The sequence below is a fragment of the Gasterosteus aculeatus genome, chromosome 7, assembly GCF_964276395.1.
Source record: "Gasterosteus aculeatus chromosome 7, fGasAcu3.hap1.1, whole genome shotgun sequence".
Classification (NCBI taxonomy): domain Eukaryota; kingdom Metazoa; phylum Chordata; class Actinopteri; order Perciformes; family Gasterosteidae; genus Gasterosteus; species Gasterosteus aculeatus.
Window position 1 is genome coordinate 3476989 of NC_135694.1, and position 21485 is coordinate 3498473.

The 21485-nt window shown below is 45.9% G+C and overlaps 88 non-coding genes across 88 annotated transcripts; all 88 read left to right on the top strand.

The window, feature by feature from the left end:
• The first annotated feature begins 60 nt into the window (after positions 1–60).
• Positions 61–134, top strand: trnan-guu (transfer RNA asparagine (anticodon GUU)). The gene has a single exon. It is a non-coding gene; the product is annotated as a tRNA-Asn (tRNA).
• Positions 135–252: 118 nt separating this feature from the next.
• trnan-guu (transfer RNA asparagine (anticodon GUU)) lies at positions 253–326 on the top strand. The gene has a single exon. It is a non-coding gene; the product is annotated as a tRNA-Asn (tRNA).
• Positions 327–444: 118 nt separating this feature from the next.
• Positions 445–518, top strand: trnan-guu (transfer RNA asparagine (anticodon GUU)). The gene has a single exon. It is a non-coding gene; the product is annotated as a tRNA-Asn (tRNA).
• Positions 519–629: 111 nt separating this feature from the next.
• On the top strand, positions 630–703 carry trnan-guu (transfer RNA asparagine (anticodon GUU)). The gene has a single exon. It is a non-coding gene; the product is annotated as a tRNA-Asn (tRNA).
• A 118-nt stretch (positions 704–821) lies between these two features.
• Positions 822–895, top strand: trnan-guu (transfer RNA asparagine (anticodon GUU)). Its single transcript has one exon. It is a non-coding gene; the product is annotated as a tRNA-Asn (tRNA).
• Positions 896–1013: 118 nt separating this feature from the next.
• trnan-guu (transfer RNA asparagine (anticodon GUU)) lies at positions 1014–1087 on the top strand. Its single transcript has one exon. It is a non-coding gene; the product is annotated as a tRNA-Asn (tRNA).
• A 310-nt stretch (positions 1088–1397) lies between these two features.
• Positions 1398–1471, top strand: trnan-guu (transfer RNA asparagine (anticodon GUU)). Its single transcript has one exon. It is a non-coding gene; the product is annotated as a tRNA-Asn (tRNA).
• A 118-nt stretch (positions 1472–1589) lies between these two features.
• trnan-guu (transfer RNA asparagine (anticodon GUU)) lies at positions 1590–1663 on the top strand. Its single transcript has one exon. It is a non-coding gene; the product is annotated as a tRNA-Asn (tRNA).
• A 118-nt stretch (positions 1664–1781) lies between these two features.
• On the top strand, positions 1782–1855 carry trnan-guu (transfer RNA asparagine (anticodon GUU)). The gene has a single exon. It is a non-coding gene; the product is annotated as a tRNA-Asn (tRNA).
• A 118-nt stretch (positions 1856–1973) lies between these two features.
• On the top strand, positions 1974–2047 carry trnan-guu (transfer RNA asparagine (anticodon GUU)). The gene has a single exon. It is a non-coding gene; the product is annotated as a tRNA-Asn (tRNA).
• A 118-nt stretch (positions 2048–2165) lies between these two features.
• trnan-guu (transfer RNA asparagine (anticodon GUU)) lies at positions 2166–2239 on the top strand. Its single transcript has one exon. It is a non-coding gene; the product is annotated as a tRNA-Asn (tRNA).
• Positions 2240–2549: 310 nt separating this feature from the next.
• On the top strand, positions 2550–2623 carry trnan-guu (transfer RNA asparagine (anticodon GUU)). Its single transcript has one exon. It is a non-coding gene; the product is annotated as a tRNA-Asn (tRNA).
• Positions 2624–2741: 118 nt separating this feature from the next.
• trnan-guu (transfer RNA asparagine (anticodon GUU)) lies at positions 2742–2815 on the top strand. The gene has a single exon. It is a non-coding gene; the product is annotated as a tRNA-Asn (tRNA).
• A 118-nt stretch (positions 2816–2933) lies between these two features.
• Positions 2934–3007, top strand: trnan-guu (transfer RNA asparagine (anticodon GUU)). The gene has a single exon. It is a non-coding gene; the product is annotated as a tRNA-Asn (tRNA).
• A 118-nt stretch (positions 3008–3125) lies between these two features.
• On the top strand, positions 3126–3199 carry trnan-guu (transfer RNA asparagine (anticodon GUU)). The gene has a single exon. It is a non-coding gene; the product is annotated as a tRNA-Asn (tRNA).
• Positions 3200–3317: 118 nt separating this feature from the next.
• Positions 3318–3391, top strand: trnan-guu (transfer RNA asparagine (anticodon GUU)). Its single transcript has one exon. It is a non-coding gene; the product is annotated as a tRNA-Asn (tRNA).
• Positions 3392–3701: 310 nt separating this feature from the next.
• Positions 3702–3775, top strand: trnan-guu (transfer RNA asparagine (anticodon GUU)). The gene has a single exon. It is a non-coding gene; the product is annotated as a tRNA-Asn (tRNA).
• A 118-nt stretch (positions 3776–3893) lies between these two features.
• On the top strand, positions 3894–3967 carry trnan-guu (transfer RNA asparagine (anticodon GUU)). The gene has a single exon. It is a non-coding gene; the product is annotated as a tRNA-Asn (tRNA).
• Positions 3968–4085: 118 nt separating this feature from the next.
• Positions 4086–4159, top strand: trnan-guu (transfer RNA asparagine (anticodon GUU)). The gene has a single exon. It is a non-coding gene; the product is annotated as a tRNA-Asn (tRNA).
• A 118-nt stretch (positions 4160–4277) lies between these two features.
• trnan-guu (transfer RNA asparagine (anticodon GUU)) lies at positions 4278–4351 on the top strand. Its single transcript has one exon. It is a non-coding gene; the product is annotated as a tRNA-Asn (tRNA).
• A 502-nt stretch (positions 4352–4853) lies between these two features.
• trnan-guu (transfer RNA asparagine (anticodon GUU)) lies at positions 4854–4927 on the top strand. The gene has a single exon. It is a non-coding gene; the product is annotated as a tRNA-Asn (tRNA).
• Positions 4928–5045: 118 nt separating this feature from the next.
• trnan-guu (transfer RNA asparagine (anticodon GUU)) lies at positions 5046–5119 on the top strand. Its single transcript has one exon. It is a non-coding gene; the product is annotated as a tRNA-Asn (tRNA).
• A 118-nt stretch (positions 5120–5237) lies between these two features.
• trnan-guu (transfer RNA asparagine (anticodon GUU)) lies at positions 5238–5311 on the top strand. The gene has a single exon. It is a non-coding gene; the product is annotated as a tRNA-Asn (tRNA).
• Positions 5312–5434: 123 nt separating this feature from the next.
• trnan-guu (transfer RNA asparagine (anticodon GUU)) lies at positions 5435–5508 on the top strand. The gene has a single exon. It is a non-coding gene; the product is annotated as a tRNA-Asn (tRNA).
• Positions 5509–6010: 502 nt separating this feature from the next.
• trnan-guu (transfer RNA asparagine (anticodon GUU)) lies at positions 6011–6084 on the top strand. Its single transcript has one exon. It is a non-coding gene; the product is annotated as a tRNA-Asn (tRNA).
• Positions 6085–6202: 118 nt separating this feature from the next.
• Positions 6203–6276, top strand: trnan-guu (transfer RNA asparagine (anticodon GUU)). The gene has a single exon. It is a non-coding gene; the product is annotated as a tRNA-Asn (tRNA).
• Positions 6277–6586: 310 nt separating this feature from the next.
• On the top strand, positions 6587–6660 carry trnan-guu (transfer RNA asparagine (anticodon GUU)). The gene has a single exon. It is a non-coding gene; the product is annotated as a tRNA-Asn (tRNA).
• Positions 6661–6778: 118 nt separating this feature from the next.
• trnan-guu (transfer RNA asparagine (anticodon GUU)) lies at positions 6779–6852 on the top strand. The gene has a single exon. It is a non-coding gene; the product is annotated as a tRNA-Asn (tRNA).
• Positions 6853–7354: 502 nt separating this feature from the next.
• trnan-guu (transfer RNA asparagine (anticodon GUU)) lies at positions 7355–7428 on the top strand. Its single transcript has one exon. It is a non-coding gene; the product is annotated as a tRNA-Asn (tRNA).
• Positions 7429–7738: 310 nt separating this feature from the next.
• Positions 7739–7812, top strand: trnan-guu (transfer RNA asparagine (anticodon GUU)). The gene has a single exon. It is a non-coding gene; the product is annotated as a tRNA-Asn (tRNA).
• A 118-nt stretch (positions 7813–7930) lies between these two features.
• trnan-guu (transfer RNA asparagine (anticodon GUU)) lies at positions 7931–8004 on the top strand. Its single transcript has one exon. It is a non-coding gene; the product is annotated as a tRNA-Asn (tRNA).
• Positions 8005–8122: 118 nt separating this feature from the next.
• On the top strand, positions 8123–8196 carry trnan-guu (transfer RNA asparagine (anticodon GUU)). The gene has a single exon. It is a non-coding gene; the product is annotated as a tRNA-Asn (tRNA).
• Positions 8197–8314: 118 nt separating this feature from the next.
• On the top strand, positions 8315–8388 carry trnan-guu (transfer RNA asparagine (anticodon GUU)). Its single transcript has one exon. It is a non-coding gene; the product is annotated as a tRNA-Asn (tRNA).
• A 118-nt stretch (positions 8389–8506) lies between these two features.
• Positions 8507–8580, top strand: trnan-guu (transfer RNA asparagine (anticodon GUU)). Its single transcript has one exon. It is a non-coding gene; the product is annotated as a tRNA-Asn (tRNA).
• A 118-nt stretch (positions 8581–8698) lies between these two features.
• trnan-guu (transfer RNA asparagine (anticodon GUU)) lies at positions 8699–8772 on the top strand. Its single transcript has one exon. It is a non-coding gene; the product is annotated as a tRNA-Asn (tRNA).
• Positions 8773–8890: 118 nt separating this feature from the next.
• Positions 8891–8964, top strand: trnan-guu (transfer RNA asparagine (anticodon GUU)). Its single transcript has one exon. It is a non-coding gene; the product is annotated as a tRNA-Asn (tRNA).
• A 118-nt stretch (positions 8965–9082) lies between these two features.
• trnan-guu (transfer RNA asparagine (anticodon GUU)) lies at positions 9083–9156 on the top strand. The gene has a single exon. It is a non-coding gene; the product is annotated as a tRNA-Asn (tRNA).
• A 118-nt stretch (positions 9157–9274) lies between these two features.
• On the top strand, positions 9275–9348 carry trnan-guu (transfer RNA asparagine (anticodon GUU)). The gene has a single exon. It is a non-coding gene; the product is annotated as a tRNA-Asn (tRNA).
• Positions 9349–9466: 118 nt separating this feature from the next.
• trnan-guu (transfer RNA asparagine (anticodon GUU)) lies at positions 9467–9540 on the top strand. Its single transcript has one exon. It is a non-coding gene; the product is annotated as a tRNA-Asn (tRNA).
• Positions 9541–9850: 310 nt separating this feature from the next.
• On the top strand, positions 9851–9924 carry trnan-guu (transfer RNA asparagine (anticodon GUU)). The gene has a single exon. It is a non-coding gene; the product is annotated as a tRNA-Asn (tRNA).
• Positions 9925–10042: 118 nt separating this feature from the next.
• On the top strand, positions 10043–10116 carry trnan-guu (transfer RNA asparagine (anticodon GUU)). Its single transcript has one exon. It is a non-coding gene; the product is annotated as a tRNA-Asn (tRNA).
• Positions 10117–10234: 118 nt separating this feature from the next.
• trnan-guu (transfer RNA asparagine (anticodon GUU)) lies at positions 10235–10308 on the top strand. Its single transcript has one exon. It is a non-coding gene; the product is annotated as a tRNA-Asn (tRNA).
• Positions 10309–10618: 310 nt separating this feature from the next.
• Positions 10619–10692, top strand: trnan-guu (transfer RNA asparagine (anticodon GUU)). Its single transcript has one exon. It is a non-coding gene; the product is annotated as a tRNA-Asn (tRNA).
• A 118-nt stretch (positions 10693–10810) lies between these two features.
• On the top strand, positions 10811–10884 carry trnan-guu (transfer RNA asparagine (anticodon GUU)). Its single transcript has one exon. It is a non-coding gene; the product is annotated as a tRNA-Asn (tRNA).
• Positions 10885–11002: 118 nt separating this feature from the next.
• trnan-guu (transfer RNA asparagine (anticodon GUU)) lies at positions 11003–11076 on the top strand. The gene has a single exon. It is a non-coding gene; the product is annotated as a tRNA-Asn (tRNA).
• Positions 11077–11194: 118 nt separating this feature from the next.
• On the top strand, positions 11195–11268 carry trnan-guu (transfer RNA asparagine (anticodon GUU)). Its single transcript has one exon. It is a non-coding gene; the product is annotated as a tRNA-Asn (tRNA).
• Positions 11269–11386: 118 nt separating this feature from the next.
• Positions 11387–11460, top strand: trnan-guu (transfer RNA asparagine (anticodon GUU)). The gene has a single exon. It is a non-coding gene; the product is annotated as a tRNA-Asn (tRNA).
• A 118-nt stretch (positions 11461–11578) lies between these two features.
• trnan-guu (transfer RNA asparagine (anticodon GUU)) lies at positions 11579–11652 on the top strand. Its single transcript has one exon. It is a non-coding gene; the product is annotated as a tRNA-Asn (tRNA).
• Positions 11653–11962: 310 nt separating this feature from the next.
• Positions 11963–12036, top strand: trnan-guu (transfer RNA asparagine (anticodon GUU)). Its single transcript has one exon. It is a non-coding gene; the product is annotated as a tRNA-Asn (tRNA).
• Positions 12037–12154: 118 nt separating this feature from the next.
• trnan-guu (transfer RNA asparagine (anticodon GUU)) lies at positions 12155–12228 on the top strand. The gene has a single exon. It is a non-coding gene; the product is annotated as a tRNA-Asn (tRNA).
• A 118-nt stretch (positions 12229–12346) lies between these two features.
• Positions 12347–12420, top strand: trnan-guu (transfer RNA asparagine (anticodon GUU)). The gene has a single exon. It is a non-coding gene; the product is annotated as a tRNA-Asn (tRNA).
• A 310-nt stretch (positions 12421–12730) lies between these two features.
• On the top strand, positions 12731–12804 carry trnan-guu (transfer RNA asparagine (anticodon GUU)). Its single transcript has one exon. It is a non-coding gene; the product is annotated as a tRNA-Asn (tRNA).
• Positions 12805–12922: 118 nt separating this feature from the next.
• On the top strand, positions 12923–12996 carry trnan-guu (transfer RNA asparagine (anticodon GUU)). Its single transcript has one exon. It is a non-coding gene; the product is annotated as a tRNA-Asn (tRNA).
• Positions 12997–13114: 118 nt separating this feature from the next.
• On the top strand, positions 13115–13188 carry trnan-guu (transfer RNA asparagine (anticodon GUU)). Its single transcript has one exon. It is a non-coding gene; the product is annotated as a tRNA-Asn (tRNA).
• Positions 13189–13498: 310 nt separating this feature from the next.
• On the top strand, positions 13499–13572 carry trnan-guu (transfer RNA asparagine (anticodon GUU)). The gene has a single exon. It is a non-coding gene; the product is annotated as a tRNA-Asn (tRNA).
• Positions 13573–13690: 118 nt separating this feature from the next.
• On the top strand, positions 13691–13764 carry trnan-guu (transfer RNA asparagine (anticodon GUU)). The gene has a single exon. It is a non-coding gene; the product is annotated as a tRNA-Asn (tRNA).
• A 118-nt stretch (positions 13765–13882) lies between these two features.
• trnan-guu (transfer RNA asparagine (anticodon GUU)) lies at positions 13883–13956 on the top strand. The gene has a single exon. It is a non-coding gene; the product is annotated as a tRNA-Asn (tRNA).
• Positions 13957–14074: 118 nt separating this feature from the next.
• trnan-guu (transfer RNA asparagine (anticodon GUU)) lies at positions 14075–14148 on the top strand. Its single transcript has one exon. It is a non-coding gene; the product is annotated as a tRNA-Asn (tRNA).
• Positions 14149–14458: 310 nt separating this feature from the next.
• Positions 14459–14532, top strand: trnan-guu (transfer RNA asparagine (anticodon GUU)). Its single transcript has one exon. It is a non-coding gene; the product is annotated as a tRNA-Asn (tRNA).
• A 118-nt stretch (positions 14533–14650) lies between these two features.
• trnan-guu (transfer RNA asparagine (anticodon GUU)) lies at positions 14651–14724 on the top strand. Its single transcript has one exon. It is a non-coding gene; the product is annotated as a tRNA-Asn (tRNA).
• A 118-nt stretch (positions 14725–14842) lies between these two features.
• trnan-guu (transfer RNA asparagine (anticodon GUU)) lies at positions 14843–14916 on the top strand. The gene has a single exon. It is a non-coding gene; the product is annotated as a tRNA-Asn (tRNA).
• Positions 14917–15226: 310 nt separating this feature from the next.
• trnan-guu (transfer RNA asparagine (anticodon GUU)) lies at positions 15227–15300 on the top strand. Its single transcript has one exon. It is a non-coding gene; the product is annotated as a tRNA-Asn (tRNA).
• A 118-nt stretch (positions 15301–15418) lies between these two features.
• trnan-guu (transfer RNA asparagine (anticodon GUU)) lies at positions 15419–15492 on the top strand. The gene has a single exon. It is a non-coding gene; the product is annotated as a tRNA-Asn (tRNA).
• A 118-nt stretch (positions 15493–15610) lies between these two features.
• Positions 15611–15684, top strand: trnan-guu (transfer RNA asparagine (anticodon GUU)). Its single transcript has one exon. It is a non-coding gene; the product is annotated as a tRNA-Asn (tRNA).
• A 310-nt stretch (positions 15685–15994) lies between these two features.
• Positions 15995–16068, top strand: trnan-guu (transfer RNA asparagine (anticodon GUU)). Its single transcript has one exon. It is a non-coding gene; the product is annotated as a tRNA-Asn (tRNA).
• Positions 16069–16186: 118 nt separating this feature from the next.
• trnan-guu (transfer RNA asparagine (anticodon GUU)) lies at positions 16187–16260 on the top strand. Its single transcript has one exon. It is a non-coding gene; the product is annotated as a tRNA-Asn (tRNA).
• Positions 16261–16378: 118 nt separating this feature from the next.
• On the top strand, positions 16379–16452 carry trnan-guu (transfer RNA asparagine (anticodon GUU)). The gene has a single exon. It is a non-coding gene; the product is annotated as a tRNA-Asn (tRNA).
• Positions 16453–16570: 118 nt separating this feature from the next.
• Positions 16571–16644, top strand: trnan-guu (transfer RNA asparagine (anticodon GUU)). Its single transcript has one exon. It is a non-coding gene; the product is annotated as a tRNA-Asn (tRNA).
• Positions 16645–16762: 118 nt separating this feature from the next.
• Positions 16763–16836, top strand: trnan-guu (transfer RNA asparagine (anticodon GUU)). Its single transcript has one exon. It is a non-coding gene; the product is annotated as a tRNA-Asn (tRNA).
• A 118-nt stretch (positions 16837–16954) lies between these two features.
• trnan-guu (transfer RNA asparagine (anticodon GUU)) lies at positions 16955–17028 on the top strand. The gene has a single exon. It is a non-coding gene; the product is annotated as a tRNA-Asn (tRNA).
• A 118-nt stretch (positions 17029–17146) lies between these two features.
• trnan-guu (transfer RNA asparagine (anticodon GUU)) lies at positions 17147–17220 on the top strand. Its single transcript has one exon. It is a non-coding gene; the product is annotated as a tRNA-Asn (tRNA).
• Positions 17221–17343: 123 nt separating this feature from the next.
• Positions 17344–17417, top strand: trnan-guu (transfer RNA asparagine (anticodon GUU)). The gene has a single exon. It is a non-coding gene; the product is annotated as a tRNA-Asn (tRNA).
• A 118-nt stretch (positions 17418–17535) lies between these two features.
• Positions 17536–17609, top strand: trnan-guu (transfer RNA asparagine (anticodon GUU)). Its single transcript has one exon. It is a non-coding gene; the product is annotated as a tRNA-Asn (tRNA).
• A 310-nt stretch (positions 17610–17919) lies between these two features.
• trnan-guu (transfer RNA asparagine (anticodon GUU)) lies at positions 17920–17993 on the top strand. Its single transcript has one exon. It is a non-coding gene; the product is annotated as a tRNA-Asn (tRNA).
• Positions 17994–18111: 118 nt separating this feature from the next.
• On the top strand, positions 18112–18185 carry trnan-guu (transfer RNA asparagine (anticodon GUU)). The gene has a single exon. It is a non-coding gene; the product is annotated as a tRNA-Asn (tRNA).
• A 310-nt stretch (positions 18186–18495) lies between these two features.
• Positions 18496–18569, top strand: trnan-guu (transfer RNA asparagine (anticodon GUU)). The gene has a single exon. It is a non-coding gene; the product is annotated as a tRNA-Asn (tRNA).
• Positions 18570–18687: 118 nt separating this feature from the next.
• Positions 18688–18761, top strand: trnan-guu (transfer RNA asparagine (anticodon GUU)). Its single transcript has one exon. It is a non-coding gene; the product is annotated as a tRNA-Asn (tRNA).
• Positions 18762–18879: 118 nt separating this feature from the next.
• Positions 18880–18953, top strand: trnan-guu (transfer RNA asparagine (anticodon GUU)). Its single transcript has one exon. It is a non-coding gene; the product is annotated as a tRNA-Asn (tRNA).
• A 118-nt stretch (positions 18954–19071) lies between these two features.
• Positions 19072–19145, top strand: trnan-guu (transfer RNA asparagine (anticodon GUU)). Its single transcript has one exon. It is a non-coding gene; the product is annotated as a tRNA-Asn (tRNA).
• A 118-nt stretch (positions 19146–19263) lies between these two features.
• trnan-guu (transfer RNA asparagine (anticodon GUU)) lies at positions 19264–19337 on the top strand. Its single transcript has one exon. It is a non-coding gene; the product is annotated as a tRNA-Asn (tRNA).
• A 310-nt stretch (positions 19338–19647) lies between these two features.
• trnan-guu (transfer RNA asparagine (anticodon GUU)) lies at positions 19648–19721 on the top strand. The gene has a single exon. It is a non-coding gene; the product is annotated as a tRNA-Asn (tRNA).
• A 118-nt stretch (positions 19722–19839) lies between these two features.
• On the top strand, positions 19840–19913 carry trnan-guu (transfer RNA asparagine (anticodon GUU)). Its single transcript has one exon. It is a non-coding gene; the product is annotated as a tRNA-Asn (tRNA).
• A 118-nt stretch (positions 19914–20031) lies between these two features.
• On the top strand, positions 20032–20105 carry trnan-guu (transfer RNA asparagine (anticodon GUU)). Its single transcript has one exon. It is a non-coding gene; the product is annotated as a tRNA-Asn (tRNA).
• A 310-nt stretch (positions 20106–20415) lies between these two features.
• Positions 20416–20489, top strand: trnan-guu (transfer RNA asparagine (anticodon GUU)). The gene has a single exon. It is a non-coding gene; the product is annotated as a tRNA-Asn (tRNA).
• Positions 20490–20607: 118 nt separating this feature from the next.
• On the top strand, positions 20608–20681 carry trnan-guu (transfer RNA asparagine (anticodon GUU)). The gene has a single exon. It is a non-coding gene; the product is annotated as a tRNA-Asn (tRNA).
• A 118-nt stretch (positions 20682–20799) lies between these two features.
• On the top strand, positions 20800–20873 carry trnan-guu (transfer RNA asparagine (anticodon GUU)). The gene has a single exon. It is a non-coding gene; the product is annotated as a tRNA-Asn (tRNA).
• A 310-nt stretch (positions 20874–21183) lies between these two features.
• Positions 21184–21257, top strand: trnan-guu (transfer RNA asparagine (anticodon GUU)). Its single transcript has one exon. It is a non-coding gene; the product is annotated as a tRNA-Asn (tRNA).
• Positions 21258–21375: 118 nt separating this feature from the next.
• On the top strand, positions 21376–21449 carry trnan-guu (transfer RNA asparagine (anticodon GUU)). The gene has a single exon. It is a non-coding gene; the product is annotated as a tRNA-Asn (tRNA).
• The last annotated feature ends 36 nt before the right edge of the window (positions 21450–21485 follow it).

Consider the following 21485-nt stretch of genomic DNA (forward strand, 5'->3'; position numbering starts at 1 on the left):
AATGAATTGCGGGAGTGGCCTTGCCATTGGGCGTAATTACCCAAATCGGCTGTCAGAAAGGTCTCTGTGGCGCAATTGGTCAGCGCGTTCGGCTGTTAACCGAAAGGTTGGTGGTTCAACCCCACCCAGGGACGTTTTGAGATTGTAAAGAAATGCAGACGTAACATAATTTGTGAAGATGCTTTATTTATTAATGAATTGCGGGAGTCGCCTTGCCATTGGGCGTAATTACCCAAATCGGCGATCAGAAAGGTCTCTGTGACGCAATTGGTCAGCGCGTTCGGCTGTTAACCGAAAGGTTGGTGGTTCAAGCCCACCCAGGGACGTTTTGAGATTGTAAAGAAATACAGACTTAACATAATTTATAAAGACACTTTATTTCTTAATGAATTGCGGGAGTGGCCTTGCCATTGGGCGTAATTACCCAAATCGGCTGTCAGAAAGGTCTCTGTGGCGCAATTGGTCAGCGCGTTCGGCTGTTAACCGAAAGGTTGGTGGTTCAAGCCCACCCAGGGACGTTTTGAGTTGTAAAGAAATGCAGACGTAAAAGAATTTATGAAGATGCATTATTTCTTAACAAATTGGGAGAGAGGCCTTGCGTCTAATTACCCAAATAATCTGCCAAAAAAGTCTCTGTGGCGCAATTGGTCAGCGCGTTCGGCTGTTAACCGAAAGGTTGGTGGTTCAACCCCACCCAGGGACGTTTTGAGATTGTAAAGAAATACAGACTTAACATAATTTATAAAGACACTTTATTTCTTAATGAATTGCGGGAGTGGCCTTGCCATTGGGCGTAATTACCCAAATCTGCGATCAGAAAGGTCTCTGTGGCGCAATTGGTCAGCGCGTTCGGCTGTTAACCGAAAGGTTGGTGGTTCAAGCCCACCCAGGGACGTTTTGAGATTGTAAAGAAATACAGACTTAACATAATTTATAAAGACACTTTATTTCTTAATGAATTGGGGGAGTCGCCTTGCCGTTGGGCGTAATTACCCAAATCGGCGATCAGAAAGGTCTCTGTGGCGCAATTGGTCAGCGCGTTCGGCTGTTAACCGAAAGGTTGGTGGTTCAACTCCACCCAGGGACGTTTTGAGATTGTAAAGAAATACAGACTTAACATAATTTATAAAGACACTTTATTTCTTAATGAATTGCGGGAGTGGCCTTGCCATTGGGCGTAATTACCCAAATCGGCTGTCAGAAAGGTCTCCGTGGCGCAATTGGTCAGCGCGTTCGGCTGTTAACTGAAAGGTTGGTGGTTCAAGCCCACCCAGGGACGTTTTGAGATTGTAAAGAAATGCAGACGTAACATAATTTGTGAAGATGCTTTATTTCTTAATGAATTGCGGGAGTCGCCTTGCCATTGGGCGTAATTACCCAAATCAGCGATCAGAAAGGTCTCTGTGGCGCAATTGGTCAGCGCGTTCGGCTGTTAACTGAAAGGTTGGTGGTTCAACCCCACCCAGGGACGTTTTGAGATTGTAAAGAAATACAGACTTAACATAATTTATAAAGACACTTTATTTCTTAATGAATTGCGGGAGTGGCCTTGCCATTGGGCGTAATTACCCAAATCGGCTGTCAGAAAGGTCTCTGTGGCGCAATTGGTCAGCGCGTTCGGCTGTTAACCGAAAGGTTGGTGGTTCAACCCCACCCAGGGACGTTTTGAGATTGTAAAGAAATGCAGACGTAACATAATTTGTGAAGATGCTTTATTTCTTAATGAATTGCGGGAGTCGCCTTGCCATTGGGCGTAATTACCCAAATCGGCGATCAGAAAGGTCTCTGTGACGCAATTGGTCAGCGCGTTCGGCTGTTAACCGAAAGGTTGGTGGTTCAAGCCCACCCAGGGACGTTTTGAGATTGTAAAGAAATACAGACTTAACATAATTTATAAAGACACTTTATTTCTTAATGAATTGCGGGAGTGGCCTTGCCATTGGGCGTAATTACCCAAATCGGCTGTCAGAAAGGTCTCTGTGGCGCAATTGGTCAGCGCGTTCGGCTGTTAACTGAAAGGTTGGTGGTTCAAGCCCACCCAGGGACGTTTTGAGATTGTAAAGAAATGCAGACGTAACATAATTTGTGAAGATGCTTTATTTCTTAATGAATTGCGGGAGTGGCCTTGCCATTGGGCGTAATTACCCAAATCGGCGATCAGAAAGGTCTCTGTGACGCAATTGGTCAGCGCGTTCGGCTGTTAACCGAAAGGTTGGTGGTTCAAGCCCACCCAGGGACGTTTTGAGATTGTAAAGAAATACAGACTTAACATAATTTATAAAGACACTTTATTTCTTAATGAATTGCGGGAGTGGCCTTGCCATTGGGCGTAATTACCCATATCGGCTGTCAGAAAGGTCTCTGTGGCGCAATTGGTCAGCGCGTTCGGCTGTTAACTGAAAGGTTGGTGGTTCAAGCCCACCCAGGAACGTTTTGAGATTGTAAAGAAATGCAGACGTAACATAATTTGTGAAGACACTTTATTTCTTAATGAATTGCGGGAGTGGCCTTGCCATTGGGCGTAATTACCCAAATCGGCTGTCAGAAAGGTCTCTGTGGCGCAATTGGTCAGCGCGTTCGGCTGTTAACCGAAAGGTTGGTGGTTCAACCCCACCCAGGGACGTTTTGAGATTGTAAAGAAATGCAGACGTAACATAATTTGTGAAGATGCTTTATTTCTTAATGAATTGCGGGAGTCGCCTTGCCATTGGGCGTAATTACCCAAATCGGCGATCAGAAAGGTCTCTGTGACGCAATTGGTCAGCGCGTTCGGCTGTTAACCGAAAGGTTGGTGGTTCAAGCCCACCCAGGGACGTTTTGAGATTGTAAAGAAATGCAGACGTAACATAATTTGTGAAGATGCTTTATTTCTTAATGAATTGCGGGAGTGGCCTTGCCATTGGGCGTAATTACCCAAATCGGCGATCAGAAAGGTCTCTGTGGCGCAATTGGTCAGCGCGTTCGGCTGTTAACTGAAAGGTTGGTGGTTCAAGCCCACCCAGGGACGTTTTGAGATTGTAAAGAAATGCAGACGTAACATAATTCATAAAGACGCTTTATTTTTTAATGAATTGGGGGAGTGGCCTTGCCATTGGGCGTAATTACCCAAATCGGCGATCAGAAAGGTCTCTGTGGCGCAATTGGTCAGCGCATTCGGCTGTTAACTGAAAGGTTGGTGGTTCAAGCCCACTCAGGGACGTTTTGAGATTGTAAAGAAATGCAGACGTAACATAATTTGTGAAAATGCTTTATTTCTTAATGAATTGGGGGAGTCGCCTTGCCGTTGGGCGTAATTACCCAAATCGGCGATCAGAAAGGTCTCTGTGGCGCAATTGGTCAGCGCGTTCGGCTGTTAACCGAAAGGTTGGTGGTTCAACCCCACCCAGGGACGTTTTGAGATTGTAAAGAAATACAGACTTAACATAATTTATAAAGACACTTTATTTCTTAATGAATTGCGGGAGTGGCCTTGCCATTGGGCGTAATTACCCAAATCGGCTGTCAGAAAGGTCTCCGTGGCGCAATTGGTCAGCGCGTTCGGCTGTTAACTGAAAGGTTGGTGGTTCAACCCCACCCAGGGACGTTTTGAGATTGTAAAGAAATGCAGACGTAACATATTTCATAAAGACGCTTTATTTCTTAATGAATTGGGGGAGTGGCCTTGCCATTGGGCGTAATTACCCAAATCGGCTGTCCGAAAGGTCTCTGTGGCGCAATTGGTCAGCGCGTTCGGCTGTTAACCGAAAGGTTGGTGGTTCAACCCCACCCAGGGACGTTTTGAGATTGTAAAGAAATGCAGACGTAACATATTTCATAAAGACGCTTTATTTCTTAATGAATTGGGGGAGTGGCCTTGCCATTGGGCGTAATTACCCAAATCGGCGATCAGAAAGGTCTCTGTGGCACAATTGGTCAGCGCATTCGGCTGTTAACTGAAAGGTTGGTGGTTCAAGCCCACCCAGGGACGTTTTGAGATTGTAAAGAAATGCAGACGTAACATAATTTGTGAAAATGCTTTATTTCTTAATGAATTGGGGGAGTCGCCTTGCCGTTGGGCGTAATTACCCAAATCAGCTGTCAGAAAGGTCTCTGTGGCGCAATTGGTCAGCGCGTTCGGCTGTTAACCGAAAGGTTGGTGGTTCAACCCCACCCAGGGACGTTTTGAGATTGTAAAGAAATGCAGACGTAACATAAATCATAAAGACGCTTTATTTCTTAATGAATTGGGGGAGTGGCCTTGCCATTGGGCGTAATTACCCAAATCAGCGAACAGAAAGGTCTCTGTGGCGCAATTGGTCAGCGCGTTCGGCTGTTAACCGAAAGGTTGGTGGTTCAACCCCACCCAGGGACGTTTTGACATTGTAAAGAAATGCAGACGTTACATAATTCATAAAGACGCTTTATTTCTTAATGAATTGGGGGAGTGGCCTTGCCATTGGGCGTAATTACCCAAATCGGCGATCAGAAAGGTCTCTGTGGCGCAATTTGTCAGCGCATTCGGCTGTTAACTGAAAGGTTGGTGGTTCAAGCCCACCCAGGGACGTTTTGAGATTGTAAAGAAATGCAGACGTAACATAATTTGTGAAAATGCTTTATTTCTTAATGAATTGCGGGAGTGGCCTTGCCATTGGGCGTAATTACCCAAATCGACTGTCAGAAAGGTCTCTGTGGCGCAATTGGTCAGCGCGTTCGGCTGTTAACTGAAAGGTTAGTGGTTCAACCCCACCCAGGGACGTTTTGAGATTGTAAAGAAATACAGACTTAACATAATTTATAAAGACACTTTATTTCTTCATGAATTGCGGGAGTGGCCTTGCCATTGGGCGTAATTACCCAAATCGGCTGTCAGAAACGTCTCTGTGGTGCAATTGGTCAGCGCGTTCGGCTGTTAACCGAAAGGTTGGTGGTTCAACCCCACCCAGGGACGTTTTGAGATTGTAAAGAAATGCAGACGTAACATAATTCATGAAGACGCTTTATTTCTTAATGAATTGGGGGAGTGGCCTTGCCATTGGGCGTAATTACCCAAATCAGCGAACAGAAAGGTCTCTGTGGCGCAATTGGTCAGCGCGTTCGGCTGTTAACCGAAAGGTTGGTGGTTCAACCCCACCCAGGGACGTTTTGAGATTGTAAAGAAATGCAGACGTAACATAATTTGTGAAAATGCTTTATTTCTTAATGAATTGGGGGAGTCGCCTTGCCGTTGGGCGTAATTACCCAAATCGGCGATCAGAAAGGTCTCTGTGGCGCAATTGGTCAGCGCGTTCGGCTGTTAACCGAAAGGTTGGTGGTTCAACCCCACCCAGGGACGTTTTGAGATTGTAAAGAAATACAGACTTAACATAATTTATAAATCAATTTATAAAACATAATTAATGAATTGCGGGAGTGGCCTTGCCATTGGGCGTAATTACCCAAATCGGCGATCAGAAAGGTCTCTGTGGCGCAATTGGTCAGCGCATTCGGCTGTTAACTGAAAGGTTGGTGGTTCAAGCCCACCCAGGGACGTTTTGAGATTGTAAAGAAATGCAGACGTAACATAATTTGTGAAAATGCTTTATTTCTTAATGAATTGGGGGAGTCGCCTTGCCATTGGGCGTAATTACCCAAATCGGCGATCAGAAAGGTCTCCGTGGCGCAATTGGTCATCGCGTTCGGCTGTTAACCGAAAGGTTGGTGGTTCAACCCCACCCAGGGACGTTTTGAGATTGTAAAGAAATACAGACTTAACATAATTTATAAAGACACTTTATTTCTTAATGAATTGCGGGAGTGGCCTTGCCATTGGGCGTAATTACCCAAATCGGCTGTCAGAAAGGTCTCCGTGGCGCAATTGGTCAGCGCGTTCGGCTGTTAACTGGAAGGTTGGTGGTTCAAACCCACCCAGGGATGTTTAGAGATTGTAAAGAAATGCAGACGTAACATAATTCATAAAGACGCTTTATTTTTTGATGAATTGGGGGAGTGGCCTTGCCATTGGGCGTAATTACCAAAATCTGCGATAAGAAAGGTCTCTGTGGCGCAATTGGTCAGCGCGTTCGGCTGTTAACTGAAAGGTTGGTGGTTCAACCCCACCCAGGGACGTTTTGAGATTGTAAAGAAATGCAGACGTAACATAATTTGTGAAGATGCTTTATTTCTTAATGAATTGCGGGAGTCGCCTTGCCATTGGGCGTAATTACCCAAATCAGCGATCAGAAAGGTCTCTGTGGCGCAGTTGGTCAGCGCGTTCGGCTGTTAACCGAAAGGTTGGTGGTTCAAGCCCACCCAGGGACGTTTTGAGATTGTAAAGAAATGCAGACGTAACATAATTTGTGAAGACACTTTATTTCTTAATGAATTGCGGGAGTGGCCTTGCCATTGGGCGTAATTACCCAAATCGGCTGTCAGAAAGGTCTCCGTGCCGCAATTGGTCAGCGCGTTCGGCTGTTAACTGAAAGGTTGGTGGTTCAAGCCCACCCAGGGACGTTTTGAGATTGTAAAGAAATGCAGACGTAACATAATTTGTGAAGATGCTTTATTTCTTAATGAATTGCGGGAGTCGCCATGCCATTGGGCGTAATTACCCAAATCGGCGATCAGAAAGGTCTCTGTGGCGCAATTGGTCAGCGCGTTCGGCTGTTAACTGAAAGGTTGGTGGTTCAACCCCACCCAGGGACGTTTTGAGATTGTAAAGAAATGCAGACGTAACATATTTCATAAAGACGCTTTATTTCTTAATGAATTGGGGGAGTGGCCTTGCTATTGGGCGTAATTACCCAAATCGGCTGTCAGAAAGGTCTCTGTGGCGCAATTGGTCAGCGCGTTCGGCTGTTAACCGAAAGGTTGGTGGTTCAACCCCACCCAGGGACGTTTTGAGATTGTAAAGAAATGCAGACGTAACATATTTCATAAAGACGCTTTATTTCTTAATGAATTGGGGGAGTGGCCTTGCCATTGGGCGTAATTACCCAAATCGGCGATCAGAAAGGTCTCCGTGGCGCAATTGGTCAGTGCGTTCGGCTGTTAACCGAAAGGTTGGTGGTTCAACCCCACCCAGGGACGTTTTGAGATTGTAAAGAAATACAGACTTAACATAATTTATAAAGACACTTTATTTTTTAATGAATTGCGGGAGTGGCCTTGCCATTGGGCGTAATTACCCAAATCGGCTGTCAGAAAGGTCTCCGTGGCGCAATTGGTCAGCGCGTTCGGCTGTTAACTGAAAGGTTGGTGGTTCAAGCCCACCCAGGGACGTTTTGAGATTGTAAAGAAATGCAGACGTAACATAATTCATAAAGACGCTTTATTTTTTGATGAATTGGGGGAGTGGCCTTGCCATTGGGCGTAATTACCAAAATCTGCGATAAGAAAGGTCTCTGTGGCGCAATTGGTCAGCGCGTTCGGCTGTTAACTGAAAGGTTGGTGGTTCAACCCCACCCAGGGACGTTTTGAGATTGTAAAGAAATACAGACTTAACATAATTTATGAAGACACTTTATTTCTTAATGAATTGCGGGAGTGGCCTTGCCATTGGGCGTAATTACCCAAATCGGCTGTCAGAAAGGTCTCTGTGGCGCAATTGGTCAGGGAGTTCGGCTGTTAACCGAAAGGTTGGTGGTTCAACCCCACCCAGGGACGTTTTGAGATTGTAAAGAAATGCAGACGTAACATATTTCATAAAGACGCTTTATTTCTTAATGAATTGGGGGAGTGGCCTTGCCATTGGGCGTAATTACCCAAATCGGCGATCAGAAAGGTCTCTGTGGCGCAATTGGTCAGCGCATTTGGCTGTTAACTGAAAGGTTGGTGGTTCAAGCCCACCCAGGGACGTTTTGAGATTGTAAAGAAATGCAGACGTAACATAATTTGTGAAAATGCTTTATTTCTTAATGAATTGGGGGAGTCGCCTTGCCGTTGGGCGTAATTACCCAAATCGGCGATCAGAAAGGTCTCTGTGGCGCAATTGGTCAGCGCGTTCGGCTGTTAACCGAAAGGTTGGTGGTTCAAGCCCACCCAGGGACGTTTTGAGATTGTAAAGAAATGCAGACGTAACATAATTTGTGAAGATGCTTTATTTCTTAATGAATTGCGGGAGTCGCCTTGCCATTGGGCGTAATTACCCAAATCGGCGATCAGAAAGGTCTCTGTGGCGCAATTGGTCAGCGCGTTCGGCTGTTAACTGAAAGGTTGGTGGTTCAACCCCACCCAGGGACGTTTTGAGATTGTAAAGAAATGCAGACGTAACATATTTCATAAAGACGCTTTATTTCTTAATGAATTGGGGGAGTGGCCTTGCCATTGGGCGTAATTACCCAAATCGGCTGTCAGAAAGGTCTCTGTGGCGCAATTGGTCAGCGCGTTCGGCTGTTAACCGAAAGGTTGGTGGTTCAACCCCACCCAGGGACGTTTTGAGATTGTAAAGAAATGCAGACGTAACATATTTCATAAAGACGCTTTATTTCTTAATGAATTGGGGGAGTGGCCTTGCCATTGGGCGTAATTACCCAAATCGGCTGTCAGAAAGGTCTCTGTGGCGCAATTGGTCAGCGCGTTCGGCTGTTAACCGAAAGGTTGGTGGTTCAACCCCACCCAGGGACGTTTTGAGATTGTAAAGAAATGCAGACGTAACATAATTCATAAAGACGCTTTATTTCTTAATGAATTGGGGGAGTGGCCTTGCCATTGGGCGTAATTACCCAAATCAGCGAACAGAAAGGTCTCTGTGGCGCAATTGGTCAGCGCGTTCGGCTGTTAACCGAAAGGTTGGTGGTTCAACCCCACCCAGGGACGTTTTGAGATTGTAAAGAAATGCAGACGTTACATAATTCATAAAGACGCTTTATTTCTTAATGAATTGGGGGAGTGGCCTTGCCATTGGGCGTAATTACCCAAATCGGCGATCAGAAAGGTCTCTGTGGCGCAATTGGTCAGCGCATTCGGCTGTTAACTGAAAGGTTGGTGGTTCAAGCCCACCCAGGGACGTTTTGAGATTGTAAAGAAATGCAGACGTAACATAATTTGTGAAAATGCTTTATTTCTTAATGAATTGCGGGAGTGGCCTTGCCATTGGGCGTAATTACCCAAATCGGCTGTCAGAAAGGTCTCTGTGGCGCAATTGGTCAGCGCGTTCGGCTGTTAACCGAAAGGTTGGTGGTTCAACCCCACCCAGGGACGTTTTGAGATTGTAAAGAAATGCAGACGTAACATAATTCATAAAGACGCTTTATTTCTTAATGAATTGGGGGAGTGGCCTTGCCATTGGGCGTAATTACCCAAATCAGCGAACAGAAAGGTCTCTGTGGCGCAATTGGTCAGCGCGTTCGGCTGTTAACCGAAAGGTTGGTGGTTCAACCCCACCCAGGGACGTTTTGAGATTGTAAAGAAATGCAGACGTTACATAATTCATAAAGACGCTTTATTTCTTAATGAATTGGGGGAGTGGCCTTGCCATTGGGCGTAATTACCCAAATCGGCGATCAGAAAGGTCTCTGTGGCGCAATTGGTCAGCGCATTCGGCTGTTAACTGAAAGGTTGGTGGTTCAAGCCCACCCAGGGACGTTTTGAGATTGTAAAGAAATGCAGACGTAACATAATTTGTGAAAATGCTTTATTTCTTAATGAATTGCGGGAGTGGCCTTGCCATTGGGCGTAATTACCCAAATCGGCTGTCAGAAAGGTCTCCGTGCCGCAATTGGTCAGCGCGTTCGGCTGTTAACTGAAAGGTTGGTGGTTCAAGCCCACCCAGGGACGTTTTGAGATTGTAAAGAAATGCAGACGTAACATAATTTGTGAAGATGCTTTATTTCTTAATGAATTGCGGGAGTCGCCTTGCCATTGGGCGTAATTACCCAAATCGGCGATCAGAAAGGTCTCTGTGGCGCAATTGGTCAGCGCGTTCGGCTGTTAACTGAAAGGTTGGTGGTTCAACCCCACCCAGGGACGTTTTGAGATTGTAAAGAAATGCAGACGTAACATATTTCATAAAGACGCTTTATTTCTTAATGAATTGGGGGAGTGGCCTTGCCATTGGGCGTAATTACCCAAATCGGCTGTCAGAAAGGTCTCTGTGGCGCAATTGGTCAGCGCGTTCGGCTGTTAACCGAAAGCTTGGTGGTTCAACCCCACCCAGGGACGTTTTGAGATTGTAAAGAAATGCAGACGTAACATATTTCATAAAGACGCTTTATTTCTTAATGAATTGGGGGAGTGGCCTTGCCATTGGGCGTAATTACCCAAATCGGCTGTCAGAAAGGTCTCTGTGGCGCAATTGGTCAGCGCGTTCGGCTGTTAACCGAAAGGTTGGTGGTTCAACCCCACCCAGGGACGTTTTGAGATTGTAAATAAATGCAGACGTAACATAATTCATAAAGACGCTTTATTTCTTAATGAATTGGGGGAGTGGCCTTGCCATTGGGCGTAATTACCCAAATCGGCGATCAGAAAGGTCTCTGTGGCACAATTGGTCAGCGCATTCGGCTGTTAACTGAAAGGTTGGTGGTTCAAGCCCACCCAGGGACGTTTTGAGATTGTAAAGAAATGCAGACGTAACATAATTTGTGAAAATGCTTTATTTCTTAATGAATTGGGGGAGTCGCCTTGCCGTTGGGCGTAATTACCCAAATCGGCTGTCAGAAAGGTCTCTGTGGCGCAATTGGTCAGCGCGTTCGGCTGTTAACCGAAAGGTTGGTGGTTCAACCCCACCCAGGGACGTTTTGAGATTGTAAAGAAATGCAGACTTAACATAATTCATAAAGACGCTTTATTTCTTAATGAATTGGGGGAGTGGCCTTGCCATTGGGCGTAATTACCCAAATCAGCGAACAGAAAGGTCTCTGTGGCGCAATTGGTCAGCGCGTTCGGCTGTTAACCGAAAGGTTGGTGGTTCAACCCCACCCAGGGACGTTTTGAGATTGTAAAGAAATGCAGACGTTACATAATTCATAAAGACGCTTTATTTCTTAATGAATTGGGGGAGTGGCCTTGCCATTGGGCGTAATTACCCAAATCGGCGATCAGAAAGGTCTCTGTGGCGCAATTGGTCAGCGCATTCGGCTGTTAACTGAAAGGTTGGTGGTTCAAGCCCACCCAGGGACGTTTTGAGATTGTAAAGAAATGCAGACGTAACATAATTTGTGAAAATGCTTTATTTCTTAATGAATTGCGGGAGTGGCCTTGCCATTGGGCGTAATTACCCAAATCGGCTGTCAGAAAGGTCTCTGTGGCGCAATTGGTCAGCGCGTTCGGCTGTTAACCGAAAGGTTGGTGGTTCAACCCCACCCAGGGACGTTTTGAGATTGTAAAGAAATGCAGACGTAACATAATTCATAAAGACGCTTTATTTCTTAATGAATTGGGGGAGTGGCCTTGCCATTGGGCGTAATTACCCAAATCAGCGAACAGAAAGGTCTCTGTGGCGCAATTGGTCAGCGCGTTCGGCTGTTAACCGAAAGGTTGGTGGTTCAACCCCACCCAGGGACGTTTTGAGATTGTAAAGAAATGCAGACGTTACATAATTCATAAAGACGCTTTATTTCTTAATGAATTGGGGGAGTGGCCTTGCCATTGGGCGTAATTACCCAAATCGGCGATCAGAAAGGTCTCTGTGGCGCAATTGGTCAGCGCATTCGGCTGTTAACTGAAAGGTTGGTGGTTCAAGCCCACCCAGGGACGTTTTGAGATTGTAAAGAAATGCAGACGTAACATAATTTGTGAAAATGCTTTATTTCTTAATGAATTGCGGGAGTGGCCTTGCCATTGGGCGTAATTACCCAAATCGGCTGTCAGAAAGGTCTCCGTGCCGCAATTGGTCAGCGCGTTCGGCTGTTAACTGAAAGGTTGGTGGTTCAAGCCCACCCAGGGACGTTTTGAGATTGTAAAGAAATGCAGACGTAACATAATTTGTGAAGATGCTTTATTTCTTAATGAATTGCGGGAGTCGCCTTGCCATTGGGCGTAATTACCCAAATCGGCGATCAGAAAGGTCTCTGTGGCGCAATTGGTCAGCGCGTTCGGCTGTTAACTGAAAGGTTGGTGGTTCAACCCCACCCAGGGACGTTTTGAGATTGTAAAGAAATGCAGACGTAACATATTTCATAAAGACGCTTTATTTCTTAATGAATTGGGGGAGTGGCCTTGCCATTGGGCGTAATTACCCAAATCGGCTGTCAGAAAGGTCTCTGTGGCGCAATTGGTCAGCGCGTTCGGCTGTTAACCGAAAGGTTGGTGGTTCAACCCCACCCAGGGACGTTTTGAGATTGTAAAGAAATGCAGACGTAACATATTTCATAAAGACGCTTTATTTCTTAATGAATTGGGGGAGTGGCCTTGCCATTGGGCGTAATTACCCAAATCGGCTGTCAGAAAGGTCTCTGTGGCGCAATTGGTCAGCGCGTTCGGCTGTTAACCGAAAGGTTGGTGGTTCAACCCCACCCAGGGACGTTTTGAGATTGTAAATAAATGCAGACGTAACATAATTCATAAAGACGCTTTATTTCTTAATGAATTGGGGGAGTGGCCTTGCCATTGGGCGTAATTACCCAAATCGGCGATCAGAAAGGTCTCTGTGGCACAATTGGTCAGCGCATTCGGCTGTTAACTGAAAGGTTGGTGGTTCAAGCCCACCCAGGGACGTTTTGAGATTGTAAAGAAATGCAGACGTAACATAATTTGTGAAAATGCTTTATTTCTTAATGAATTGGGGGAGTCGCCTTGCCGTTGGGCGTAATTACCCAAATCGGCTGTCAGAAAGGTCTCTGTGGCGCAATTGGTCAGCGCGTTCGGCTGTTAACCGAAAGGTTGGTGGTTCAACCCCACCCAGGGACGTTTTGAGATTGTAAAGAAATGCAGACTTAACATAATTCATAAAGACGCTTTATTTCTTAATGAATTGGGGGAGGGGCTTTGCCATTGGGCGTAATTACCCAAATCAGCGAACAGAAAGGTCTCTGTGGCGCAATTGGTCAGCGCGTTCGGCTGTTAACCGAAAGGTTGGTGGTTCAACCCCACCCAGGGACGTTTTGAGATTGTAAAGAAATGCAGACGTTACATAATTCATAAAGACGCTTTATTTCTTAATGAATTGGGGGAGTGGCCTTGCCATTGGGCGTAATTACCCAAATCGGCGATCAGAAAGGTCTCTGTGGCGCAATTGGTCAGCGCATTCGGCTGTTAACTGAAAGGTTGGTGGTTCAAGCCCACCCAGGGACGTTTTGAGATTGTAAAGAAATGCAGACGTAACATAATTTGTGAAAATGCTTTATTTCTTAATGAATTGCGGGAGTGGCCTTGCCATTGGGCGTAATTACCCAAATCGGCTGTCAGAAAGGTCTCCGTGCCGCAATTGGTCAGCGCGTTCGGCTGTTAACTGAAAGGTTGGTGGTTCAAGCCCACCCAGGGACGTTTTGAGATTGTAAAGAAATGCAGACGTAACATAATTTGTGAAGATGCTTTATTTCTTAATGAATTGCGGGAGTCGCCTTGCCATTGGGCGTAATTACCCAAATCGGCGATCAGAAAGGTCTCTGTGGCGCAATTGGTCAGCGCGTTCGGCTGTTAACTGAAAGGTTGGTGGTTCAACCCCACCCAGGGACGTTTTGAGATTGTAAAGAAATGCAGACGTAACATATTTCATAAAGACGCTTTATTTCTTAATGAATTGGGGGAGTGGCCTTGCCATTGGGCGTAATTACCCAAATCGGCTGTCAGAAAGGTCTCTGTGGCGCAATTGGTCAGCGCGTTCGGCTGTTAACCGAAAGGTTGGTGGTTCAACCCCACCCAGGGACGTTTTGAGATTGTAAAGAAATGCAGACGTAACATATTTCATAAAGACGCTTTATTTCTTAATGAATTGGGGGAGTGGCCTTGCCATTGGGCGTAATTACCCAAATCGGCTGTCAGAAAGGTCTCTGTGGCGCAATTGGTCAGCGCGTTCGGCTGTTAACCGAAAGGTTGGTGGTTCAACCCCACCCAGGGACGTTTTGAGATTGTAAAGAAATGCAGACGTAACATATTTCATAAAGACGCTTTATTTCTTAATGAATTGGGGGAGTGGCCTTGCCATTGGGCGTAATTACCCAAATCGGCTGTCAGAAAGGTCTCTGTGGCGCAATTGGTCAGCGCGTTCGGCTGTTAACCGAAAGGTTGGTGGTTCAACCCCACCCAGGGACGTTTTGAGATTGTAAATAAATGCAGACGTAACATAATTCATAAAGACGCTTTATTTCTTAATGAATTGGGGGAGTGGCCTTGCCATTGGGCGTAATTACCCAAATCGGCGATCAGAAAGGTCTCTGTGGCACAATTGGTCAGCGCATTCGGCTGTTAACTGAAAGGTTGGTGGTTCAAGCCCACCCAGGGACGTTTTGAGATTGTAAAGAAATGCAGACGTAACATAATTTGTGAAAATGCTTTATTTCTTAATGAATTGGGGGAGTCGCCTTGCCGTTGGGCGTAATTACCCAAATCGGCTGTCAGAAAGGTCTCTGTGGCGCAATTGGTCAGCGCGTTCGGCTGTTAACCGAAAGGTTGGTGGTTCAACCCCACCCAGGGACGTTTTGAGATTGTAAAGAAATGCAGACTTAACATAATTCATAAAGACGCTTTATTTCTTAATGAATTGGGGGAGGGGCTTTGCCATTGGGCGTAATTACCCAAATCAGCGAACAGAAAGGTCTCTGTGGCGCAATTGGTCAGCGCGTTCGGCTGTTAACCGAAAGGTTGGTGGTTCAACCCCACCCAGGGACGTTTTGAGATTGTAAAGAAATGCAGACGTTACATAATTCATAAAGACGCTTTATTTCTTAATGAATTGGGGGAGTGGCCTTGCCATTGGGCGTAATTACCCAAATCGGCGATCAGAAAGGTCTCTGTGGCGCAATTGGTCAGCGCATTCGGCTGTTAACTGAAAGGTTGGTGGTTCAAGCCCACCCAGGGACGTTTTGAGATTGTAAAGAAATGCAGACGTAACATAATTTGTGAAAATGCTTTATTTCTTAATGAATTGCGGGAGTGGCCTTGCCATTGGGCGTAATTACCCAAATCGGCTGTCAGAAAGGTCTCCGTGCCGCAATTGGTCAGCGCGTTCGGCTGTTAACTGAAAGGTTGGTGGTTCAAGCCCACCCAGGGACGTTTTGAGATTGTAAAGAAATGCAGACGTAACATAATTTGTGAAGATGCTTTATTTCTTAATGAATTGCGGGAGTCGCCTTGCCATTGGGCGTAATTACCCAAATCGGCGATCAGAAAGGTCTCTGTGGCGCAATTGGTCAGCGCGTTCGGCTGTTAACTGAAAGGTTGGTGGTTCAACCCCACCCAGGGACGTTTTGAGATTGTAAAGAAATGCAGACGTAACATATTTCCTAAAGACGCTTTATTTCTTAATGAATTGGGGGAGTGGCCTTGCCATTGGGCGTAATTACCCAAATCGGCTGTCAGAAAGGTCTCTGTGGCGCAATTGGTCAGCGCGTTCGGCTGTTAACCGAAAGGTTGGTGGTTCAACCCCACCCAGGGACGTTTTGAGATTGTAAAGAAATGCAGACGTAACATATTTCATAAAGACGCTTTATTTCTTAATGAATTGGGGGAGTGGCCTTGCCATTGGGCGTAATTACCCAAATCGGCTGTCAGAAAGGTCTCTGTGGCGCAATTGGTCAGCGCGTTCGGCTGTTAACCGAAAGGTTGGTGGTTCAACCCCACCCAGGGACGTTTTGAGATTGTAAATAAATGCAGACGTAACATAATTCATAAAGACGCTTTATTTCTTAATGAATTGGGGGAGTGGCCTTGCCATTGGGCGTAATTACCCAAATCGGCGATCAGAAAGGTCTCTGTGGCACAATTGGTCAGCGCATTCGGCTGTTAACTGAAAGGTTGGTGGTTCAAGCCCACCCAGGGACGTTTTGAGATTGTAAAGAAATGCAGACGTAACATAATTTGTGAAAATGCTTTATTTCTTAATGAATTGGGGGAGTCGCCTTGCCGTTGGGCGTAATTACCCAAATCGGCTGTCAGAAAGGTCTCTGTGGCGCAATTGGTCAGCGCGTTCGGCTGTTAACCGAAAGGTTGGTGGTTCAACCCCACCCAGGGACGTTTTGAGATTGTAAAGAAATGCAGACTTAACATAATTCATAAAGACGCTTTATTTCTTAATGAATTGGGGGAGGGGCTTTGCCATTGGGCGTAATTACCCAAATCAGCGAACAGAAAGGTCTCTGTGGCGCAATTGGTCAGCGCGTTCGGCTGTTAACCGAAAGGTTGGTGGTTCAACCCCACCCAGGGACGTTTTGAGATTGTAAAGAAATGCAGACGTTACATAATTCATAAAGACGCTTTATTTCTTAATGAATTGGGGGAGTGGCCTTGCCATTGGGCGTAATTACCCAAATCGGCGATCAGAAAGGTCTCTGTGGCGCAATTGGTCAGCGCATTCGGCTGTTAACTGAAAGGTTGGTGGTTCAAGCCCACCCAGGGACGTTTTGAGATTGTAAAGAAATGCAGACGTAACATAATTTGTGAAAATGCTTTATTTCTTAATGAATTGCGGGAGTGGCCTTGCCATTGGGCGTAATTACCCAAATCGGCTGTCAGAAAGGTCTCTGTGGCGCAATTGGTCAGCGCGTTCGGCTGTTAACTGAAAGGTTGGTGGTTCAACCCCACCCAGGGACGTTTTGAGATTGTAAAGAAATACAGACTTAACATAATTTATAAAGACACTTTATTTCTTAATGAATTGCGGGAGTGTCCTTGCCATTGGGCGTAATTACCCAAATCGGCTGTCAGAAACGTCTCTGTGGCGCAATTGGTCAGCGCGTTCGGCTGTTAACCGAAAGGTTGGTGGTTCAACCCCACCCAGGGACGTTTTGAGATTGTAAAGAAATGCAGACGTAACATAATTCATAAAGACGCTTTATTTCTTAATGAATTGGGGGAGTGGCCTTGCCATTGGGCGTAATTACCCAAATCAGCGAACAGAAAGGTCTCTGTGGCGCAATTGGTCAGCGCGTTCGGCTGTTAACCGAAAGGTTGGTGGTTCAACCCCACCCAGGGACGTTTTGAGATTGTAAAGAAATGCAGACTTAACATAATTTGTGAAAATGCTTTATTTCTTAATGAATTGGGGGAGTCGCCTTGCCGTTGGGCGTAATTACCCAAATCGGCGATCAGAAAGGTCTCTGTGGCGCAATTGGTCAGCGCGTTCGGCTGTTAACCGAAAGGTTGGTGGTTCAACCCCACCCAGGGACGTTTTGAGATTGTAAAGAAATACAGACTTAACATAATTTATAAATCAATTTATAAAACATAATTAATGAATTGCGGGAGTGGCCTTGCCATTGGGCGTAATTACCCAAATCGGCGATCAGAAAGGTCTCTGTGGCGCAATTGGTCAGCGCATTCGGCTGTTAACTGAAAGGTTGGTGGTTCAAGCCCACCCAGGGACGTTTTGAGATTGTAAAGAAATGCAGACGTAACATAATTTGTGAAAATGCTTTATTTCTTAATGAATTGGGGGAGTCGCCTTGCCATTGGGCGTAATTACCCAAATCGGCGATCAGAAAGGTCTCCGTGGCGCAATTGGTCAGCGCGTTCGGCTGTTAACCGAAAGGTTGGTGGTTCAACCCCACCCAGGGACGTTTTGAGATTGTAAAGAAATACAGACTTAACATAATTTATAAAGACACTTTATTTCTTAATGAATTGCGGGAGTGGCCTTGCCATTGGGCGTAATTACCCAAATCGGCTGTCAGAAAGGTCTCCGTGGCGCAATTGGTCAGCGCGTTCGGCTGTTAACTGAAAGGTTGGTGGTTCAAGCCCACCCAGGGACGTTTTGAGATTGTAAAGAAATGCAGACGTAACATATTTCCTAAAGACGCTTTATTTCTTAATGAATTGGGGGAGTGGCCTTGCCATTGGGCGTAATTACCCAAATCGGCTGTCAGAAAGGTCTCTGTGGCGCAATTGGTCAGCGCGTTCGGCTGTTAACCGAAAGGTTGGTGGTTCAACCCCACCCAGGGACGTTTTGAGATTGTAAAGAAATGCAGACGTAACATATTTCATAAAGATGCTTTATTTCTTAATGAATTGGGGGAGTGGCCTTGCCATTGGGCGTAATTACCCAAATCGGCTGTCAGAAAGGTCTCTGTGGCGCAATTGGTCAGCGCGTTCGGCTGTTAACCGAAAGGTTGGTGGTTCAACCCCACCCAGGGACGTTTTGAGATTGTAAATAAATGCAGACGTAACATAATTCATAAAGACGCTTTATTTCTTAATGAATTGGGGGAGTGGCCTTGCCATTGGGCGTAATTACCCAAATCGGCGATCAGAAAGGTCTCTGTGGCACAATTGGTCAGCGCATTCGGCTGTTAACTGAAAGGTTGGTGGTTCAAGCCCACCCAGGGACGTTTTGAGATTGTAAAGAAATGCAGACGTAACATAATTTGTGAAAATGCTTTATTTCTTAATGAATTGGGGGAGTCGCCTTGCCATTGGGCGTAATTACCCAAATCAGCGAACAGAAAGGTCTCTGTGGCGCAATTGGTCAGCGCGTTCGGCTGTTAACCGAAAGGTTGGTGGTTCAACCCCACCCAGGGACGTTTTGAGATTGTAAATAAATGCAGACGTTACATAATTCATAAAGACGCTTTATTTCTTAATGAATTGGGGGAGTGGCCTTGCCATTGGGCGTAATTACCCAAATCGGCGATCAGAAAGGTCTCTGTGGCGCAATTGGTCAGCGCATTCGGCTGTTAACTGAAAGGTTGGTGGTTCAAGCCCACCCAGGGACGTTTTGAGATTGTAAAGAAATGCAGACGTAACATAATTTGTGAAAATGCTTTATTTCTTAATGAATTGCGGGAGTGGCCTTGCCATTGGGCGTAATTACCCAAATCGGCTGTCAGAAAGGTCTCTGTGGCGCAATTGGTCAGCGCGTTCGGCTGTTAACCGAAAGGTTGGTGGTTCAACCCCACCCAGGGACGTTTTGAGATTGTAAAGAAATGCAGACGTAACATAATTCATAAAGACGCTTTATTTCTTAATGAATTGGGGGAGTGGCCTTGCCATTGGGCGTAATTACCCAAATCAGCGAACAGAAAGGTCTCTGTGGCGCAATTGGTCAGCGCGTTCGGCTGTTAACCGAAAGGTTGGTGGTTCAACCCCACCCAGGGACGTTTTGAGATTGTAAAGAAATGCAGACGTTACATAATTCATAAAGACGCTTTATTTCTTAATGAATTGGGGGAGTGGCCTTGCCATTGGGCGTAATTACCCAAATCGGCGATCAGAAAGGTCTCTGTGGCGCAATTGGTCAGCGCATTCGGCTGTTAACTGAAAGGTTGGTGGTTCAAGCCCACCCAGGGACGTTTTGAGATTGTAAAGAAATGCAGACGTAACATAATTTGTGAAAATGCTTTATTTCTTAATGAATTGCGGGAGTGGCCTTGCCATTGGGCGTAATTACCCAAATCGGCTGTCAGAAAGGTCTCCGTGCCGCAATTGGTCAGCGCGTTCGGCTGTTAACTGAAAGGTTGGTGGTTCAAGCCCACCCAGGGACGTTTTGAGATTGTAAAGAAATGCAGACGTAACATAATTTGTGAAGATGCTTTATTTCTTAATGAATTGCGGGAGTCGCCTTGCCATTGGGCGTAATTACCCAAATCGGCGATCAGAAAGGTCTCTGTGGCGCAATTGGTCAGCGCGTTCGGCTGTTAACTGAAAGGTTGGTGGTTCAACCCCACCCAGGGACGTTTTGAGATTGTAAAGAAATGCAGACGTAACATATTTCATAAAGACGCTTTATTTCTTAATGAATTGGGGGAGTGGCCTTGCCATTGGGCGTAATTACCCAAATCGGCTGTCAGAAAGGTCTCTGTGGCGCAATTGGTCAGCGCGTTCGGCTGTTAACCGAAAGGTTGGTGGTTCAACCCCACCCAGGGACGTTTTGAGATTGTAAAGAAATGCAGACGTAACATATTTCATAAAGACGCTTTATTTCTTAATGAATTGGGGGAGTGGCCTTGCCATTGGGCGTAATTACCCAAATCGGCTGTCAGAAAGGTCTCTGTGGCGCAATTGGTCAGCGCGTTCGGCTGTTAACCGAAAGGTTGGTGGTTCAACCCCACCCAGGGACGTTTTGAGATTGTAAATAAATGCAGACGTAACATAATTCATAAAGACGCTTTATTTCTTAATGAATTGGGGGAGTGGCCTTGCCATTGGGCGTAATTACCCAAATCGGCGATCAGAAAGGTCTCTGTGGCACAATTGGTCAGCGCATTCGGCTGTTAACTGAAAGGTTGGTGGTTCAAGCCCACCCAGGGACGTTTTGAGATTGTAAAGAAATGCAGACGTAACATAATTTGTGAAAATGCTTTATTTCTTAATGAATTGGGGGAGTCGCCTTGCCGTTGGGCGTAATTACCCAAATCGGCTGTCAGAAAGGTCTCTGTGGCGCAATTGGTCAGCGCGTTCGGCTGTTAACCGAAAGGTTGGTGGTTCAACCCCACCCAGGGACGTTTTGAGATTGTAAAGAAATGCAGACTTAACATAATTCATAAAGACGCTTTATTTCTTAATGAATTGGGGGAGGGGCTTTGCCATTGGGCGTAATTACCCAAATCAGCGAACAGAAAGGTCTCTGTGGCGCAATTGGTCAGCGCGTTCGGCTGTTAACCGAAAGGTTGGTGGTTCAACCCCACCCAGGGACGTTTTGAGATTGTAAAGAAATGCAGACGTTACATAATTCATAAAGACGCTTTATTTCTTAATGAATTGGGGGAGTGGCCTTGCCATTGGGCGTAATTACCCAAATCGGCGATCAGAAAGGTCTCTGTGGCGCAATTGGTCAGCGCATTCGGCTGTTAACTGAAAGGTTGGTGGTTCAAGCCCACCCAGGGACGTTTTGAGATTGTAAAGAAATGCAGACGTAACATAATTTGTGAAAATGCTTTATTTCTTAATGAATTGCGGGAGTGGCCTTGCCATTGGGCGTAATTACCCAAATCGGCTGTCAGAAAGGTCTCCGTGCCGCAATTGGTCAGCGCGTTCGGCTGTTAACTGAAAGGTTGGTGGTTCAAGCCCACCCAGGGACGTTTTGAGATTGTAAAGAAATGCAGACGTAACATAATTTGTGAAGATGCTTTATTTCTTAATGAATTGCGGGAGTCGCCTTGCCATTGGGCGTAATTACCCAAATCGGCGATCAGAAAGGTCTCTGTGGCGCAATTGGTCAGCGCGTTCGGCTGTTAACTGAAAGGTTGGTGGTTCAACCCCACCCAGGGACGTTTTGAGATTGTAAAGAAATGCAGACGTAACATATTTCATAAAGACGCTTTATTTCTTAATGAATTGGGGGAGTGGCCTTGCCATTGGGCGTAATTACCCAAATCGGCTGTCAGAAAGGTCTCTGTGGCGCAATTGGTCAGCGCGTTCGGCTGTTAACCGAAAGGTTGGTGGTTCAACCCCACCCAGGGACGTTTTGAGATTGTAAAGAAATGCAGACGTAACATATT